Genomic DNA, 21,181 nt, shown 5'->3' with positions numbered 1-21,181 from the left:
AAAATATTCACCAGACACCCTACTGAGCTTATTACTTCTAGCATTATCTCATGTAATCTTTTCAACAACCGGATTCTTCAGGAGTCTTTTGGTTTTGAGTGGCAGACATTCAATACAAGCTAGCGTAAGCATAAAAGGAAATGTATTGACTCTCATAACTAAGACTCTCCTGGAGCTGAGTTTGTGTCCAGCTGGACGGAGGGCCCAGACAATGTCATTAGGACTCTGTCTTTTTTCTATACCTCAGGCCGACTTTCTTTCTGAGGTAGAAAAGATGGACTTCTGCAGATTCATACTCACCGCGTACTGACGTTGCAGGCCCAGGGGAAAGAAATTGCCTCTAGAGGCATCTTCAGGAGAAAGGTTCCACGGAGAATTCTGATTGGCCCAATTTGAGTCCCATGCTCATCCCTGAGCCAATTGCTGAGAGCAGAGACATGGTGTACAATGATTGGTCAGACCTGAGTCTGCCGCTGTGCTATTACAGTATATTAAAAATATATATATATTTGATCTTCATCCCTGGTTCCTGACACAGAGCCCCTTGGAATTTCCTGAGTCATAGGTGTGAGAGGAAGGTCTTCTTATTCATAATAAATCTCTTTCAACCATACCTGGGCTTATGTTAATGAGATAACTGGTGGCTAGAAGCCCTCAGATAGCTTCAGGATGGGGCTAGTTGCCAGAGGGAATGAATCATGCGATTAGAAGGTTGGATCTTTCAGCCCCAACTCAGACCTCCAGGGTTAGGAGAAACGCTAGGGATTGAGTAGCCGGTGATATAATCAATTATGCCTATGTGATGGAACTTGCGTTAAAACCCTAGACAAAGGGGTTCAGAGAACTTCTGAATGGTGAGTGCATCCACATCCCAGTCAGGTGGTGTGGTTCAAACTTCATGGGCACAGAAGCTCTCATGTTCAGGATCCTTCTAGGCCTCACTCTATGTACCTCTTATGTTCTCATCTGGCTGTTCATTTATATCTTTATAATTTCCTTTATAATAAATGATAATGGTAGGTAAAGTATTCTCTGAGTTTCCTGAGCTCTTACAGCAAATTATCAAACCTGAGGCAGGGGTCATGGGATCCCCCCAGTCTGGAGTCAAGTCAGACGAAAGTGTGGGTAACCTGAGAACTCACTGCTTGCGATTGGTGTCTGAAGTAGGAACAGTTTGGTGGGCCTGCGCCTTTAACCTGTAGGGTCTGTGCTAACTCTGTCTAGTTACTGCCCAAACTGGAGAATTGTTTGATATGGAAAACCCACACATTTGGTGCCAGAAGTATTGTGAGTAAAAGCATATTGTAGTATCCACTTACATGAATGAGGGCACGTTGATTTACAGTGGATTCCACTGCACAAGTTCTCCATAGTGAAAGAGGGACCCTATTGGCACAACAGGATTGGGAAGAAGCTCTAGGCAGGCAAAGACAACAGATGTCACAGCAGATGCCATGGCATCAATGTTCCAAATCGTTGCTAGCCCCCTTTTGCAGATGAGGAAACAGAGGCTTGAAGTGGATCAGAGAGGCAAGAGGTCCTAAAACCAGGAGTGCACCTAAGTTTCTCTGCCTTCAGAACCTGTGCTTATCACCGACATGTCCAGTGGTGGTTATAGCGCCTGGTGGCTATTTCTCAGTACCGTGGCCTCCTATTGTTCTTAATTTTTTCGAAACCCCAAGAAGTTTCCATCATGTAGTAAATTTCTGTCATACTTTTGCTTTCCTCTCAGAACTTTCTCCCTCTGTTTGAGGAATTTGCTAAACACAGGGCTCAGCCCAGACTGGAGAGGCTGAAGATGCCAGAAAGTCAGCTAGGGCACAGCTAGGGCACAGGCACATGAGCTACGCTCAAACATGTGCTCACCCGGAATTTGAATGGGAGCTAGTGGCCGGAGGCCCCTCGGCTGGCAATGGGGCTGGTTGTAACAAGGTTGTGTTCTCAGGGAGAGCACTTGCTAACACTGGACTCCCTCGCCAGTGACTGGCCTGATCGTGACAGCAAGTGTGGTATTAACAGATCTGCTGTGTGAATTTAGGTGCTGTTTCTGACCAGTTAGCTGCTGAGTCCATTGTCCAGCCTTCCTGGTGATCAGGAGCCACCCAACTTCCTTCTAATGAATAATTTTCTGCTTCAATGAACCAGACTTAGTTTCTGGCAACTCAGAGCCCTCTCTGATATACACACATCCAGAGAGAATGGCTTGGCTTCTTACTCTCTCCTCTGGTGCCAAAGGACTAGAACCTTTCTGAATACAGTTAATTATTTGTGTTGTCTTAATAGTTCCTCCCACCTCTCCTTTTTCCTCTTCTGCCCTCCCAACATTTTCTAGAGACCTTGATATTCTAGGATAAAATTCTGTGCCTTTGGGAACACGGCAGCTTCCCTCCTATCTGTCCTGGCCTCCTCCGGCTCTTGTGAGATCACCTGCTTTGTTTTAATTCCCTCCCTCGTTTCCCTCTCTTCTGGGAGAGCCTCTTTTCTTCCATGCTCCCAACCCTTTCATTCTAGGTTAAAGTGTCTTTAAAAAAAAAACTGTAATTAAAAATAACTTTGAATCTGACTTCCCCAAGTTCAAGTACAAACCCATAGGCACAGACCTGGCCTTGAACACCTTCAGGAACTCAACCCCAACCTCATTAGAAGGGATGTCACTTGGATCAGTGGCTGTCCTCCCTGGAGAATGAAAATGGATGCTCTTTTAGATAGAGGTTTGCTCCCAATAAATATGGAAGCTTTGGGGCCAAAGCCTCTGAGAGAAGCTTGCAGGTACCCTGACCAACTTTGTAATGGACTTGACCTGAAACGGTGTGTTTATTTGCTGTTTCCTGAAATAAGCACTGCTCAGCTTCAGGGAGTTGCTTCAGGCGATGTGAGCCAGCCAGAGAAGGCAGGGCAGAACTGTTTTTAAGGGAGATTTCAGGGTACATTTGTACTTCACCCTCACCACCGAGTATATCCCCCTAAGCTTGGATGCTCTGAAAGCCAGGCTTAATTGGGGCTCTTTAACATAATTTAATGCTTTTTTTTTTTAAGAAGAAAGATAAAAAGTTGTCCAGAAGGGAATATTGAGCTCAAGGTATTTAAAGAAATTATTCTTTGAGGATACAGATAACTATCTCAGCCTCCACAATTCATTTAATAAAATGAGATTAGCATTTCAATATAATACTTGTTTTTTTTTCTTCCTATTTCACTTCTACTCTGTTTTTTAAGAACAAAAAGGGGTGAGGGAGATGCGGAAAATAGAAAACGGAAGCAGTAACCTCATGCTAATGAATGATGGGAAGCAGTCTCTAGTTCTTAAACCAGAGGCCTGCAGACCACCCCCCCACCAACCTCTGCTACCCAGACAATTAGCTTTCTCATTTCTGTTAGCAGTGGAATCAAAGATCCTCCAGTTGTACAAGCAACAATAGGACATAAGTTTGCAAGTCAGACATCTGGAATGCACACTTTTGAGAGACACTGAGCATTTACTGTGGGCCAAGCTCAATGTTAGGTACTATGGAAATGGGAAAAAATCTTACCTTTAACTGGAAGGAGCTTCCAGTTACAAAGAGAGACAGGGAATAGATCGGGCTTCATTTCACAATAAGTTTAATAACTCCCACTTACTGAGCACTTGTCTTATGCCAGAGACTCTGCTAGATACTTTGTACATCATTTTATTTAATTCTGCCCAAAGCCCTATAACACATGCTGCCATTATCGCCATCTTTCAGCTAAGGAAACTGAGGCTCCAGGCAGACAAGCGCCTTCTCCCAGGTCCTAGAGCTGCTAGTACATCCGGAAGCTTGAGTTCTAATTTGTGTGGGTCTAAGAGTAAAGTCTGTGTTCTCTCTATTAAACTCCCATTGGATGCCTGAAACCAGATTTGGATCTTTAGATTAATAAAAGATAGATGCTGCCCTCTGGGTGTTTATATTATAGTAGAGAGAAATAAGGCAAGAATGCAAAATGTTGGAACATAGAGTAAAACCTCATTTGATAGGACTGTGCAAAGGAGTGAGGTGTGAATCTTCAAAGGAAGGAAATATGATGTCTGAGAAAATGATACTGGAGTTGTGTCAAATGGTAAGGGGGGTTCTTCAGACAGAGCTGGGTATCTGACAACCCCCAACAGCTCAGATTTCCACCTAGAAATGGTTTTAAAGCAAGCCGGATTATCAAACGTTCGCCACTCTTCCTCCCCGCTTGTCAGGGTCATAGTGACATTGCACAAGGTGCTGATGAAAAGCAGGAGCCTGGAGAAGCAGATCGGGTAGGACCTCCCGCAGCAGTGCCCGCTCCATTTCTGTGCGAGCTGAGGCAATGTCAGCAAGGAGGCGATTCAAAGAAAACACAGAAAAACATTTCTTGTCTTTTTCCTCTTAGGTGTGACTCCCCCGATATCACATAGGACACATGTTTTCATAGGGAACAACTGTGTCCTTTAGCAAACACGGGTCTTGTCCCATCTAGCAAGCCCATTCCTGCTGAAGAAGCTATTGGATCTCTGATACGAGTGTAGGACATTTGTAGACAGGACAAGGAGGTTGCCTGCAGGTTCCTGCACTCTGCCTCCGAATAGGCTGCTGGTGATTCTTTTCTGTTCTGAAAGTCACAGCAGTTGTAGACTTTGCATAACATTGCATTCATAGAACCTAAGAACTCAGAGGTTTTGTCCTGTAATTGTCTAGGTTTCTAGCCAATCTTTTTTTTTTTTTAGTTTTATTTATTTATTTTGAGAGACAGAGACAGTGCAAGTGGGGAGGAGCAAAGAGAGAGGGAGACAGAATCCCAAGCAGGCTCCACGCTGTCAGCACAGAGTCCAATGCGCAGCTTGAACTCACGAACCATGAGATCATAACCTGAGCTGAAACCAAGAGGCATATGCTTAACTCACTGAGCCACCCAGGCACCCCTATCCACTCTTACCCCAACCAGTGTGGGTTTGTTGGAAAAATAAAAGTAATATTCATCATTGCATCATCACTTAACCATGTAGATATTCATTGCTCTTACATACAATTATAATTAGTAAAATAGGAATTTCCTCTGCATCAGTAGGAATGGGCACAGCATGGCTATGGACAGTCAGCCTCTCCTTTGCTCTTACCGCCTGCTGCAGAGTCAAGGGTGGCTGTCATATTTGGGCACGGGATGCACGTATCAAAATAGAATTTGGAGGCTGGAGCTCTCATGGTGAGCTGACTTGTTGTAGGATCCCTGCCACGAGTGACTCCCAACAGTTTCTTGGTTTGAGTCAGATTTACAATTTCTTCAGAATGATCTCTAGAAAATTATTCGTTGAGAAGTCTCAACATGCTATACACTTGCTTTGTGAGTACCAAGAAGGAGGGTGTGGTTTTTAAGCAGCAGGGAAAAAAACTTGAGCTTGACTGCTGCCATCTGCTCTCTAGATCAATGCCACAAGATCTTGCAGGAGGAAAGGAGTTAAGGTTACCAAAAAATTAGAGGGATTGAACCGGGGAAATACCACCCTGCATCCTATCTGAGACTTACCCTGGAAATGTTTTAGATGGACAGCCAGAGCCACCCCCATAGACACAAAAACAGGGAGGCCGTTCCAACCTAGCTGTGGCATTTCACATGGTAATGCCATAGTCATGGGTAAATATGTGGGCAAAGTAAGTGTTTAAAGCAGGCCATGAGGACTACCAGGGGCCCCTTTTCATCTAGCACAGTGAACAAGTTGTTCATTACTCCTAAAGCAAATTTCCCCAGAGTTATGCAGGCTACCTTGTACCTGGATGAAGACATATGCTCAGAACCTTGCTCAAAAAAATCCCTCTGCATTCAACAATAAAATGAATGAATGAATGGAGTGAATGAATGAATGAGAATGAATGCCTTCCACATCCCCATTTCTCACTCACTCTTCATCCTTAGAAGGTTCTTCAGAATAAAGGACCCTGACTATACTGGATTTTAGTGGACCCTTTCAAGCAATCAACCACCAAGTATAACAGCAGCCAGTCAATTAATTAAGGGACAAACCAAGCACAGATTCATCAAAGCCACTATTTTGCTTCCTAATTAGTACTCATAATCACTTTGCTGGGTTTTTTCCTCCAAATTCATCAAGGTCTGATTTAATTGTCACAAAAACCTGAATAGAAAATTAAAATTGTTAGGCGTTCCAGGCATTCTGGTTGAAAGTAGGAATGATGAGGCTTGCCTTCCTACATGGTACATGATGGTCAAAATTTCTGATTGTTTTTGGATTTTTGTTTTCAATTCCTATGGCCTAGATTTCTAAGTCATAAACTTGGGGGGAGGGTTGTGGGGGAGCCATTCTTTTTCCTTTCTATGAATACGTGGATTGGATTTTCCCCCAATTTCTGCTGGAGCATGGTGGGTGGCTACTGTGGGCATTGCTAGCCTAGGTTTTCAAAGGCCACTTATTTTGTGAGAGCTTCTGGATAAAATGCAGCTGCCCCTCATTGAACGACTCTATTCGACTATCTAATGGTGAATGTGTAAATTGATCATTTGACATCATGAATAGAAAATTATAGATGAATGCCTTTGGTTCTTTTTGTTTCTTAGAAGAGAAAAATGGAAAATTTAGAAAGATATAGTTTCTGTTTCCAAACATTCTCTTAGATTCATCCACCCTTCTCCATCACTACTCTTAGGTACCAAGATCTCCCTTACCTGGTGAAGTGCGAGAACTTCTTACCTCCTTTCTCTGCTCCCATTCCAACTGCCTTCCTGTCCCCCAATCCATTCTTTATTCTGAAGCCAAGGTGACCCTTCACAATCTAAATAATGATCATGTCTCTCTTGTGCTGAAATGCCTTCTGTGCCTACCTGTGGTATTTAGGACAAAAGCTCAAGTCCTTATGGCCTAAAATGCCCTGATATGTACCTTGTGACTTCTCTGACCCCACACTACTCTTCTGACTTACCTCCATTCCTTACCAAAAAATGCACAAGTGTGGGTACACATACGCATACATGCACACACAGCTTTCACCCATGGGCAGTGGTAGAGGGAGGGGAGAGATGGGGGGAAAAGGCTTTCAAAAATGCCTTTTCTTCTGTCTCTCATGCTCTTCCTTACATTTTTTCTCTTCAAAACTCAGGTGCACAGAATTAGAATAATCATAATCCTCAGCTCACAAAACACTCTTTACATTGGTACTAGTTAGGAAATTAGAATACCTACAATAACTTATATTTACTCATGAGATTCCCCACTGTCCTAATCTCTTTCCCTCCATCCAAAGGAAACCATCAGAATCTTGAGTTGATCTTTCCTCTCTCCCTCTCTCTCTCTCTCTCTCTTCTTCCTTCCATTTCTTCTTCTTCCTTTCTTTCTGTCATACTGGTGTATTCTTAAAATGTACATTTTTAAATTATAGTTTATTTTCTTTCTGAAAGTGCTATCATGATGTATATAATTTGTAATTTTTCTTTTTTTTTTACTTTTTTCATTCAACACTATATATATATATATATATATGTATATATATATACATATATATATACATATATATATGTATATATATATATATATAAGTGTTTATTCATTTTTGAGAGAGAGACAGAGTGCGAGCAGGTGAGGTGCAGAGAGAGAGGGAGACACAGAATCTGAAGCAGGCTCCAGGCTCTGAGCTGTCAACCCAGAGCCCGATGAGGGGCTCAAACTCATGAACCACAAGATTATGACCTGAGCTGAAGTCAGATGCTTAATCAACTGAGCCACCCAGGTGCCCCAACCCTATATTGTTAAGATTCACCCATTTGGGTGTAAATACCTATACTGCACTCACTTTGGCTGCCATGTTCTGTTGAATGAGTGCTCTTAGGTACCAAGATCTCCCTTATCTGGTGAAGTGCAAGAACTTCTTACCTCCTTTCTCTGCTCCCATTCCTACTGCCTTCCTATCCCCCAGTCCATTCTTTATTCTGAAGCCAAGGTGACCCTTTACAATCTAAATATGATCACGTCTCTCTTGTGCTGAAATGCCTTCTGTGCCTACCTGTGGTATTTAGGACACAATGAATGTATTTATTCTCCTGTCAGTGGGCATTTGGGCTACTTCTAAGATTTTGTTGTTACACGGTTAGGGCCACTGTGAGCGTTCTCAAATGGGTTTCCTGTTGTGCAAAACTTTCTCTTTGGTATATATCCTAGGAGGGGAATTGTGCTGAGTCGTAGGTATGTGAATGCTGACTTTATGCTATAATGGCAGTTATCCAAAGTTACTCCATTAATTCATACTCCATAGCAATGTATGAACGATCCCTGGTCCCACTCTCCATTGACACAAATTAACAAGTTCAACAATACATAGAATCTTTGGTGCAATTGCAGTAGTATAAAATTTGTATCTTACTATGATCTTCATTTGTATTTCCTGATCACCAAAAAGGGTGTATTCTTACTATTTGTCCTTATGTTAAATCCTATTCAAGCTTCAGGTTCAACTGAAATGTACTTCTTCACATTGGCCTTCTTAAATTTTTCCCTCACTGATCCAAGTCAGTTCTCTCAACTTTCTGTATTCTGGGCATCTATGGGCAATTTTGTTGTAATGGGGACATCTCAATACTGTCTTCTTTGTCAGGAAAAGACCCTTTACACTTCAGATAGCCTCAAATGTATGATGAATAAGTAACATGAATTGATGCAGTCAAATAAATGTCAGAAATGGGAAAACCCATAGAAATTATTTAATCAGATCCCCTTGTGTTGATTTGAAAGTCGAAAAAAACCCAATTCAAACTGCCTTTAGAACGAGAGAAGCGTTCATCAACCCATGTAACTGGCCTTTCCAGAGGCTGAGATTCAGGTCTGGTTGCATCAAGTCATTCCTATAGAATTACCAGGACTCTGTCTCTTTTACCGTCACACGGTTTTGTTTTTCTTTGTCTATCTGTGTTCTCTCCTCTTGTGGCTGGCTTTTTTCTGCTGCCAGGCAGGATGGTCCTGGCGTCTTCAACTTCACATCGCCAATTTTGTAGCTGCGGAAGGTAGAAGAGTTCCCTCTCAGTATTCGCTTAATAATACCAGGAAATCATAATAGTAAGTAGCATAGCCAACTTTCACTGGGTACTTGCTTTGTGCTCCTGGCTTTGTACTTACCCTTCCGTGAAGTTACACAATTCCTTGAGAATTGCTGTTATCATCTCTGCTGAGAAAGTGGAGATCTGGCGGCGTTAAGGACGCTATCCAAGTTGACACAGCTTACAAGTGACAGAGCAAATTTAGAACCCAGACAGTCTTATTGGCTCTGCTGGAGTCAGATTTCCTGAAATCCTCACTGGCCGGGGGGTGGGCCACCATGCGTGACCCGGCCCTTGTCTCGGGTGCGCCCTCAAGTCAAGGGTGAGTGTGTGGAGAAGAGAGTTTCCCCAAAACAAAAGGGAGAGTACCCAAAACAAAGGAGATAAGCGTACATTCTGGGAAGACCACACAACAATAGCTACCACAGCCCATGACACCCCTGCTGTGATAGACAAGGAAATGCCCTCTGGAGAGAGGAAACGTCTTTTCCAGGGTTGAGAGCCATGGGAAGGTTATAGTCAAGATACAAAGCTGGACACTCCGATTCTTACACACGCTTTCTCCTCCGGGCTCCAGCTGCCTTGCAGAAGAGTAGAGCATGCATTTCCGAGGCCGCAAGTATGAGAGAACCCTCCCACCTCCAGGGCTTTCTGCCCGGGGCCGGCAGTCCATCAGCTGAGGGTGCTGGTCTGAATTGACTGTGAAGGGTCTACAACACACAATTTGAAGAGGCTATTTCCCAGCTCCTACCCTGAAGTGTCTTTGAAAGCTGTAACGATTTCCCACTGCTTCCATGGTGACAGCAAGAGGGCTGGCCGTCCAGTACACGCGTGGAAGTAGGCGGGGGTGCAGCTCCACTGCCTGCCTGAGCAGATACCCGACACATTGCTGTGCCTGTCACTTACCATTTCAGATGGATCCATGTTTCCCGGCATCAAACTAGATTGAATTTCCATAAAAAAAAAAAAAAGAGAGAGAGAGAGAGAAATTCCTTCCTCGGCTTGTCAGAAGCCCTGCCTGAAGTTCGCAGCAAATGTAATCTGCTCTACACACAGGCATTTCCCTTTGATACATGTAGTAGTTGATAAAGACAGTGATTCACTTCGGGTCTCCTGTCCCTCTCCACGTCGCACTCTTCCTCCCACTTCCAAATTCTTTATACTAACCGGGAAGGCACCCCTGGCCCACACAGGTTACACTGATAGAGGAAGGGCCTGGGACCCCTTTCTATGTTGGGTCTAAGAATCTTGAGCACAGAAACTCCCCCCACAGTTGAGGTCTCCAGTTGAGCAACCTCCCCGTTAGTGAAGAGTCCACCTCTGGCTTTCTGGTGGGCTCAGAGAATCCTGTCCTGGGAAGAGCATGGGGTGTGTGTGCAGTGAACAGGAAGATCCTTGGCTGGAAAGCCAGGGGACCTAACTTCTAATGCTGGCACTGCCTCCTTTGTCTTGTTCTTCTCAGTCTCTGAGCTTCTGATTCTCATCTGTATGGTGGAGCAATGCTTGAACACAAAGGACATAGGAGGCAGGCATCAAGGCCCTATAAATGTAAAAGTGTGGGTTTGTAAATTGTGTGTGTCAGCCTGGCCTGAGGAAATTTATGGCATGTCATACCGATCTTTGTTTGAGCCGAGAAAACATTTTCCAAAGGGCAAAACTTGCAAATGTTTTGGTTTTCAGTTTGGGTTCCATGCTAGCCTTTCTGAGTAATTTGCATCATATTATATATTCCTCCAGATCCAATCTCCAAGGGGAAGCCTCTATAACACCAACAGCCTCAAACACTGATATTCGTTACATTGTTTTAAAATAAGGCATCAGTTAGCTGGTAACAGTGAGCTTTTAGGATTAACTCCCTTTCCTCATTTACACCCAATTCCTTGTGAAAACCACCAGTGGAAAGATTTATGACTGAAGATGTCTCGTGGGAAGATTTACTCTGAAAGTTCAGGGTTGGGGCAGATGCTGACAAAGTCACAATACTGATTCTGAGTAAGGACTCAGCTTGTAAAGGAGTTTTCAGCATGAATAAATCCATATTCCATGAGAGCCAACAAAACTGTTCTAAACTGCAGCTGTATTTCATATGGCAGTATTCACAAAGACCCCACCCACAGGCATGTTGACGGGGCTGCAGTGAACAGCAGACTTGACATTCATTCATCCCACAGCAATTATTTTCTGAGTATGTCCATACTATGTGCCAGGGTCTGTGTTAGGCTCTGGGCCAGGAACACTGAACAACACAGATAAGGTCTGCTCATTGGGAAATGTGGTAGGATGCATAACGGGCCTCCGGGGATGTGTCCTAATTCTTGGAATGTTCAAATGTTACCATATAGAGCAAAGGGGATTTTGCAGATGTGATTAAGTTAAGGGTCCTCGGCCAAAGAGAGCATCCTTATTATCCACTGGGCTTAATGTAGTCACAAGGATCCTTTGCAGAGGGAGGCAGGAGATAAGAACCATTTGTGGGAGACAGGACAAAGAAAGCAAGAGAGGGAAATGATCTGAGAATGTGGCCGTGAGTCAAGGAATGCAGGTGACTTCTAGAAGAAGGCAAGAAAATGAATTCTTCCTTGAAGTCTACAGAAGGAACGCAGCCCTCGGGACAGCCCGATTTTAGACTTCTGGCTTCCAGAACTGTAAAAGAATACATACATTTGTGTTGTGTTAAGCCATCAAGGTTGTGGTCCTCTGTTACAGAGCAATAGCAGACTGATACAGGAGCTTACATTTCATCCGAGAGCAACAGATAAGATAGCACGTTGGTGTTTCCCAACAGGGGCGCCACTGGCACTTTGGGTGGTTTTTGTGGTTCAGAATCATTCAGGCTTTGCTGGACAGTTAGCATTCTTTAGCTCCATCCACTAAATGCCAGTGGTGGTCTTCTATTAGTAGGTCAATCAAAACTCTCCCCACACATGTTCAAACACTGCCTCAGGTGGCGATATTGACCCAGGCTGAGCACCACTGATGTGGATCACAGAAAGTGGCAAGAGGACCCTGAGGTGAGAGACGTCACACAGAGACTGGAGTTTGGGCACAACTGTCAGCTGAGAGTGCTCTAGGAGGCCTCCAAGGACGTGGGAACCAACCTGGGGCTGCATGATGGGAAGTATGCAGCCTAGTGAACATCTGGGGAAGAGTGTTAAAAGTCCAGGAAATGTGTGCAAAGGTCCTGAGGCAAGAACACGTGGTGTGTGTTGGGAAGGCAGTGCAGTGGTCAGAATGTTTATGTCTCTCTCTCTAAATTCGTATGTTGATTCCTAACCCTCAAAGTGATGGCGTTAGGCTGTGGGGCTTTGGAGAAGGTTATGAAATCGTGAGGGCACAGCTCTCATGAGAGGGGTTAGTGCCCTTATAATAGAGACCATGGAGATCTCCTTTGCCCCTTCTTCTTCTTTTTTTTTTTTTAATAATTTTATTTATGTATTTATTTTGAAAGAGAGAGAGTATGTGAGCAGGGGAGGGGCAGAGAGAGAAGGAAAGAGAACGAATCCCAAGCAGGCCCTGCTCCCCCAATGCCGATCCTGATGTGGGGCTTGAACCCACAAACTGTGAGATCATGATCTGAGCCAAAACCAAGAGTCAGTCACTTTACCTCCTGAGCTACCCAGCCATCCCTCCCTTGCCCCTTCATGAGGAAGGGGCATAATGGCCATTCAAGAGGAAGTGGATTCTCACCAGACACAGAATCTGCTGGCACGGTGATCTTGGACTTCGCGGCCTCCAGAACTATGAGACATAAATGTTTGTTATTTATAAGCCGTGTAGTTTGTGGTATCTAGCAGCCCTAAAGGACTGAGATAAGTAGGTTGCCAGAAACAAGGGGAGGGAGTTGGGAGGTGAGACTAGGAAGAGGCAGAGCCTTGTGTAAGGCTAGCGAGTTGTGCCAAGGCGTCTGGCTTTTATTCAAGAGACAAATGAATTCAAAGCGATCTGTTATCAGTGCAAGACCTATTTACTTCATGTGTTCATTGGATAGTTGGCTTTATGCACGAATTACGATGGATTGCAAGCAAAGTTAAACTAAAGGAAAGAAAGGAAGTAAATGAAATGAGAAAAGAAAAAGAAAAATGAAAGAACAAAGAAAGAGAAGAAAAAAGGTGAAGTAGTTTTTTGGGGGGGTTCTTTCAAGAGTAATATTTACGATATTGCTCAAAATGTTCTCTTATGTCATAGAGGGCTTTGCAAAATATTTTTAACGTATGTTATCTCCCATATCTCACGAAGTCTACGAGAGTTGTTTCCATTTTCCATAGGAGGAACCCTGCCCCCACTCCCATTACTTGGTGGACATTGGCCTCATCCCTGGTTTTCTGCTCCTTATTCCAGGCTGTTTCCCCCATGCAAGAGCACCCCTGGATAACAGGATGGAGGTTTGGAGATCTCACCCAAGATCTTGACTCTTTCATTTATTTCATTTGTTTCCAACAGTTCCTTACATTTGTGTGATGATTTGGATTTTCTGAAATATTTTCCCATCTGGCATATGTCCCAGGAAGGGATAGTGTCCGTTTGGTGGGGGGAAAACCAAGGCTCTGGGTTTGTGTGAGGTCCCAGGAAGTAAGACCTCTGACTCAGAATCCATTGTTGTTTTTTTTCCCCTGATATTACACCGTTTCTCAAAGCTTTTCATTCTGAAGCTTCCTTTCCATTCATACTTGCTTTATGGAAATCTTATATGCACTTGAGATTTTAGGACCTAATGCTGCTGGCACATGTGTTTTTAAGCAGGCAGTTTGTGAGGCAGTGACTCAAACCTTAGTTCCAGCTACGGAAGCTAGTCTTTTATGACATCAGTCATATCCTCATTGTTGGGGCTAGGCAGATTAATATGGCCCATTTGATAGAGCAGTAACATGGTGTTTTAGTTGCACTAATTCTATATAACTTTGATTGTGCATTATATTGTTTAGTTAGGAGAAAATTATAGTGGAGCGAAACTCCTGGAAGGTCCTGATAGCAAACTGATTTTCATTTTAGGTCAGGTTTGAAGATGTCCCTAATAATGTGAAGGGAATCTGTGAGCTCCCCAGAGGAAACTATCATTTCATTCTGCTGCCTCCAAGAACTACAGCTAGCCAAGATCATCCCAGTAGCTGCAAAACATAATTGTTCCTCTCTTCACTTCTTCCCCAAATTTAGATTCTACAGAAGTTTCTCTCCCCTCCTTTTCTGTAAAACCTAGACTGGTTAAAAAGCTTTTCATGAACATCTGTCCAACACTTCTCAGCGTATTACACAGTTACATAGGAGGTAGCAGGTTGATGAGATATTGTCCCCATTTTTTGGATTAGTGCACTGAGTTTCTGGGAAATTAAACCAGCTTGCCCAAGCTATTGCAATTCTGGCAGAATCGCTGGGGTCTCTGAGAGAGGTCCTCTGGCCTCAAAGTTCGCAGCTGCTCTAATCCTTTGTGCTGCTGGAGCTCCCCTATGTTCTGTTAGGTGCACTGGGAATTTCTTGACCTGAATTAAAAAAAAAGGCACTCCGCTTTGACTTGGATGGGTCACAGTTCTGAATCGTGGCTTCCACAAGAGAACTAAGGACAGGCAAATAGTAATACAGAACAGCAGCAGAAGCCAGACAAAACCAAGCAGAAGAGGGGACTGGAATCTGGGGAAATTCTAATGGTAGTCATGCATTATTTCTAGAGCGGTTACAGCGTTAGCAGTAGTGTTAAGCACATATGTGCATTATCTCATTAGATCTTTATAATTACCTTATGCAGTTGATATTATAATTACCCCCATTTTATACTTGAGATATTTCAGGCTTGGAGAGGTTAAGTAACTTGCCCAGTGTTAGACAGATAGCAAGCTGGCAGGCTGGCAGGCTCTATCTGTCTGACTCCCAAGCCTGAGCTCTTAATCATTCGATTACACTTGCTGACGATGCACCAGGAGATTGAGATCATTTCCCAGGCTCCCTACTCACCCATCAAGCTTTCCCTGACACCCCATCCCCCTTTCCAAGTTCTCAGAGATTAATGGCATGGAGAACGATATGTCTTCTTTGCGTATCTCTCAGAGGTGCCTATCCAAGTGGTACAGGCGTCAGAACCAATCCTCGACTTCAAGATGAGCCAAAACACCACGAAGGGGCTTTTCGGGCCCTGCCTCCCCATGATTTAATATCACAGCACTTACCCTTCATCAGTTGCTGTGGGCAATTGGTCAGGCAGTTAATAAACACATCAACTTACTTTGAATTCTTGAGCACAAAGGGAAAATAGATATGAGCACAGACAGATTTATTACAGTCTAATTTAATAAAAATGTCAACAAATAAATGCACATTTAGCTGGGAAATAAATATCAACGATGAGGAAAGCTGACGGTGGAGTAGGTTGTAAGAAATTAACATTAAATGGTTTGGGTTGACAGTGACTGTAAAACAAAATTGTACCTTGGAGACATCTTGAAACAATTTAACAAATGTGTGCTTTGAACGTGATAAGAGGCAAGTGAGGCCAGGTGGCTTTGATGCAGGACAGGATCCCACAGAGCAGTGGAGAACAATTGCTTGCATTCTGTCCCATACGTCTGCAAAATGCCATTTGGGGCACACCAAATCAACAATCTGAAGATCATTTTCTCAAATCTCCCAAGCACCTACCACAATGCCTGCTATAATGTAGAAGCTCAATAAAATCTTACTTCTTTAAGATATTTATTTATTCAACAAATAATTATTGAGCACCTCCTATGTGCCAACCTACAGAACTAAGGATCAACGAGTGATCCCTTCCCTCAGGAAGCTCCCATTCAGCACAGGGAGACAGAAGATAAATGGTGACTATGATAAACAGATACAATATGTAACACGTTAGGTTGTGTGTCAAGGAGGAAAAGGAGAACAGAGCTTGTAGGAAGAGTAGGTTGTAATTTTAAAGAGAAAGATCATGGGAGGCTTCAGTGACAAGATGACATTTATGTAGAGTTTCCAGATTTCACAAATAAAAATATCAGTGGCCAAGTTTAACTTGAATTTTAGGTAAACAACAAATTTCGGTGCAAGTATGGCCCCAAATTAAATGTCCCAAATATTGTATGTCCCAAATACTGCACATTCTATGTCACTGTTCATCCAAAATTCATATACTGCTGGGTGTCCTATAATTTATCTGGTGGCCCTATGGTTTGGGCCAAGACTATAAGTTATCTGTGTGTGTATCTCCTTGTCTCTCTGCACAGAAGCGTACTGATGAGTATGATTTTCTTTTTCTTTTTCTTTTTAAAATATTTATTTATTTTTGAGAGAGAGACAGAGCATGAACAGGGGAGGGGCAGAGAGAGAGGGAGACGCAGAATCCAAAGCAGGCTCCAGGCTGTGAACCATCAGCACAAAGCCTGATGTGGCGCTTGCACTCACAAACCACGAGATCATGACCTGAGCCAAAGTCAGATGCCCAACCAACTGAGCCACCCAGGAGCCCCCATACTTCTTTTTTCCCTAGTAGGAGGATTTTGGGGTGAGCCCATCTAATAGCATGGAACTTCCTAGTTTGCTTCACTCTTTCATTGGGGTGAATTCATTTAATTTTTTTTTAGTTTATTTATTTATTTTGACAGAGAAAGACAGAGAGAGAGAGACAGACAGACAGAAAGAGAGAGGGAAAGAGAGAATCCCAAGCAGGCTCTGCACTGACAGTGCAGAGCCTGATGCGGGCTCAAACTCATGAACCACAAGATCATGACCTAAGCCGAAATCAAGAGTCAGATACTCAACCAACTGAGCCACCCAGGCGCCCCCTCATTGGAGTAAATTCTTAACTATCCTTTTGTATCATTGCTGGTCTACCATCCAGGTCCTCACCACCCCCCCCACACACACACACACCCAAGCTCCTTATGAGTTAATTACCTGGTAGCCCATTCAGAAATCTCTCCATACTCCTGGAGCTCAACTCTCTTAGTGTGAACCTCCTGAATGACTTCTTTAAAATAAATTTTGTATTTTGGAATAATTTCAGATTTACAGAAAAATTGTAAAGGTCGTGCAGCAAATTCTCGTACCCGCCCCACCTAGTTTCCCCTCATGTTAGCATCTCACATTACCAAGGTACATTTGTCAAAATGAAGAAATCAGCATTGTTATATACCTTTAACTAAAGTCAAGATTTGATTCGGATTTCACCCAATTTGTCCAGTAGTACTCTTTTTTCTAGGATAGAAGCCAGGGCACTGCACTGCATTCAGTCATCGTGTGTCGCCAGTCTCCTCTGGTCTGTGACAGCTTCTTGGTCTCTTTGTATTTTACTTGACTTTGGCAGTTTTGAGGAGTAGTGGTCAGTTTTACACTTTGCAAAATGGAACTCAGGGTGTGCTTGTCTGAAGTCGTCCTTATGATTAGACTGGGGTTGCGGATGTTTTTCTTTTTTTGGGAAGAATGCCACAGAAATTAAGTGTTCCTCTCATCATATCACAACGGGGGTTGCATGATATTAACTTCCAGCTGGTGGTGTTAATTTCAATCACTTGGTTATCTACCAGGTTTCTCAACAGTGGTTACTGTTGTCTCCCTTTCCATATTATTTTCTTTGGAGGCAAATCACAAAGTCCAGCCCACATTCAGAGATGGTGGGGGATTAATCTCTACCTCCTAGAACAAGTTTTGTTCCTTCTCACTTATTCATTCATTCATTCATTCATTCAATCATTTATTTACCTCAGTAAAATTCAGTATGAGCTCATATATATTTATTTTATACTTTGGGTTATAATCCAATACTACTTATTTTTGCTTCCAATTACTCCAGCCTTGGCTGTTGAGAGTTCTTTCAGGTTGAAGCCTGTGTCCCTTTGACATGCCCCCAACCGTCTGGTTCTTGAACAGATCTTCACTTTCAGGCATTACAAGAATTTCCAGGGTCATCTTGTGTTTCTCCTGCCCAACCTTAGACTGAGCTATTTCTCCAAGGACCCATTCTTCCTTTCCTTAGAGAATGGTAGTCAGAAAAAGCAGGATCTGGACAATGGGTACCCAAAGACACATAACTGGGGTAAAAGTATTCTTCCAGGAAGGGCTCTGGAACCACCTGCACATATTGTGTATTACCCAGAGGATGCCAGCAGAGGTCACCAAGTGACTGGATCGGGATGTGATGGGATTGACAAATTGGGGGGGTAAGGACAACTTTACATTCTCCCAGTTGGAGCCGATCTTACAAGTAGGCACAATGTTGTCTATGCAGCATGGTTAGAAAGGCAGTCATAAGACTCTCTTTTCTTTCATACCCCATTCCAAAATATCTCCCTTTTTATATATAAGATGCCTGAGATGTCCACGTTGAGGTCCCAACCCTTCAGTCTTTTCAAATAGTTTCCAGTTAAAATAAAATCGTACTTTGTTTCATCAAACATTATGTTTTATTCCCATTTAAAATTTAGATACATCACTTGCCTTCATTGGAATCAAATTTGGAGACTGGATGATTTATTTATTCATTCACCAAACCTGCAATATGCCAGGGAGGGTTGACCCTAAGGGATTCTTCTAGAGTTTAAGCTTTGTCATATAGGTCATCAGGAACCCATAAATGTTCTTAACATGATGTGCTGTATATTTTCATATGGTGATAATGTTGGAGGTCACACTGGTTCCCCATGTGGCAAAGAGCAGCCCTGGGCGTGGGAAGAAGCGGCAGGAGCCTCGTGCAGCCAGGAGGGCTCTGGGTGAACAGTGCCCCAGAGCTGCGCTCGACAAACAAGATTCTTTGCCTGCCAAAGTCTCAGGCCATAATCGTCAAAAGGATCTTAGGGAGTAATTAGGAAAAGACTGCTTCAGGATGACTGATTTTAATTTTTTCAGAGCCTGGTCGTTTGGGTGCAGAGGCTGGGTTTACTGACCTGTTATGTGCAGTGAGATTGGGGTGTGCTGAGACATCTTCATACCCTCACCTGGGGTGTCTTGAAATTATTAGCAAGGACTTTTGATGGAGCTGCCTGGGGTTGGAATGTTCTGTTCCTACTGCTACTAGTACTGTTAATTCGAGCAAATACTCTATAGCTCCTACTGTGTGCCAGGCACTAAGATAAATCTATATCTGTATCTGTATACTCTTGTTGACTTTTCACGAGCACCCTATGAGGTTGGTTCTATTATTATCCTCATTTTATAGACCAAAAACATCGAGGCACAGAGAGGTAACGTGACTTGTCCTAGAGTCACAGTCTAATTAAATAGCAAAGACAAGATTTAAACCTAGGCAATCTGGCTCTAGCTTTCTGGCTCTTAACTGTATTCTGTGCTGCTGACTTGAATATGTCTTCTGCCTCTTGGAAGATAATTCTCTCAAGTCATCGCCTGGCCCCATCCCTTTCCCTATGCCTCCAGAATCCTACTCTTCAAGACCCTTCCCGACCAACTTTATTTTTCCTAGGCCACGCTCATGAGCTCTCTCCCACAACTTCAGCCATCTCATGACCTCTTGGGGCCTTTCCCATTCCCTGACTTCACTTCACCCAGTCATTACTGACAATGATATTTGATATATTGAGCTGATATGTTGACGTAACTTACTTTTCTAGGGGCATATTCATATTTCACATAGGACTGCTAGCTTAACTCGAAGGAATACATTCTAATGACAGAAGAGAGGCCAATAAAAGGTCAGTAATAAGGATAATAATAATAATGCCAGCTTGGCTAGGCATATCATAAATGCAGCTGTTAGCATTTATTGAGTGCTTGCTTTATGCTGAGCACTGTGCAAAGTGATGCACGTAGATAATTCCACTTGATTCTTACAGTAATCCTAGATAGCGCCATCACTGTCTCTCTACATACATGAGAGGTTGAGTGGCTTGCCCAAGGTCACACAGCAGATACACGGAGGAGCAGAAATTTGATTGGCAATAATGAGCCTCCAAGAGCCCTTACCCTTGAGCTTGACACAGTACTGACTACAGCACCCATCAGATGATCCCAGACTGCCAGACCCAGTGTTATCTAATTCAGTCCTATTCAAAAACTGTGGAGGAGGACCACTGACAAATTTCATCTCCGATATATTCTGGATTAATACTTCTGTAAAATACGATAACAGTGAGTTATGTGATCACATGCTTGGATGTTATGCCTATGTCAACTTGTTATCAAACTCTCTCAATGCTTTCATTAATTTCTGCACTTACCCCAGTAGGCTGATAATCGACAGTTCGTGAGCTGGCAGGAGTTTGTGGACCATGCTCTGAATAGCACTGGTCTAATTGCATTCTTTTCAGTAACGTGATTCCTCAAATGTGTGTTTGGATATAAATGAATTTTTATTTCTTTGTAGGTTGTTAGACCTTGTCTTCCAAGTATCAGTTGTTAAACTCATAGACATTAGGCGGACCTGAAGCCAGACACATCTGGAATCAAATCTAATCCTGCCAATCCATGTGACCTTGAGTAACAGTTTCTCTGGGCCTCAGTTTAATTAACACTAAAATGGGGATACTAATATTTACCTGGATGGATTATTGTGAGGATTCGATGAGACAGGGATGCCTGGCACCTAGTAGGTGCTCAAAGTTTGTTCCCTAGCTACCCCACCCTACCCCACAGATACCAAACTAGACTAATATCGAGGCTACTTGTGGCCATAACAAGAGGCTTATCAACTGGTATACATGTTGGGGAGCTGATAGACCCCCATACATTATTAACACTTGTTTGGATAACTGACCGTGTTAAGCCAGTGCTTAAACACTTCTGATTGGGAAAAATGCACTTTTACACCACTCCCACTGGGGAAACAGGTGTCAGGGGTGGGGACGGTCTGCGCACTAGGAGGGAGAAGTTGTATCTGAGCAGAAGTCTCTCACCTAGCGAAACAGTTCATTAGACCCCTGGAGGCTGGCCCTCCTCTGTCCCTTCTCCCTCCCTGGGTCCGGCTGCCCCAGGCACACTCAAGGAGGACAAGGCTCAGAGTGGGCCACACAGTGAAAGAAGACTGATGTCAAACTATTAATTCAGAGTCAGCACTGCTGGGATATAAGCTAAATAGGCACTCCTTTTAGCCCAAGGAGTCCACCGAAACGTATTCTCAGTTCTTAATTTTTTTTTTTAATGTTTATGTATTTTTTCGGGGGTGGGGGGAGAGAGAGAGAGAGAGAGAGAGAGAGCATGAGTGGTGGAGGGGGCAGAGAGAGAGGGAGACACAGAA

The 21,181-nt window shown here is 43.3% G+C and overlaps 1 long non-coding RNA gene across 1 annotated transcript; it reads right to left on the bottom strand.

The window, feature by feature from the left end:
- Positions 1-8,671: 8,671 nt before the first annotated feature.
- LOC123385190 lies at positions 8,672-9,959 on the bottom strand. Its single transcript, XR_006597405.1, has 2 exons — positions 9,101-9,959; positions 8,672-8,979 (listed from the first exon to the last, which is right to left on the bottom strand). It is a non-coding gene; the product is annotated as an uncharacterized LOC123385190 (long non-coding RNA).
- Positions 9,960-21,181: the final 11,222 nt, after the last annotated feature.

This window comes from Felis catus, chromosome A1 (assembly GCF_018350175.1).
Source record: "Felis catus isolate Fca126 chromosome A1, F.catus_Fca126_mat1.0, whole genome shotgun sequence".
NCBI classification, from domain to species: Eukaryota; Metazoa; Chordata; class Mammalia; order Carnivora; family Felidae; genus Felis; species Felis catus.
The sequence above is the reverse complement of the archived record's forward strand: the minus strand, read 5'-3'. Positions and strand labels throughout refer to the sequence as shown.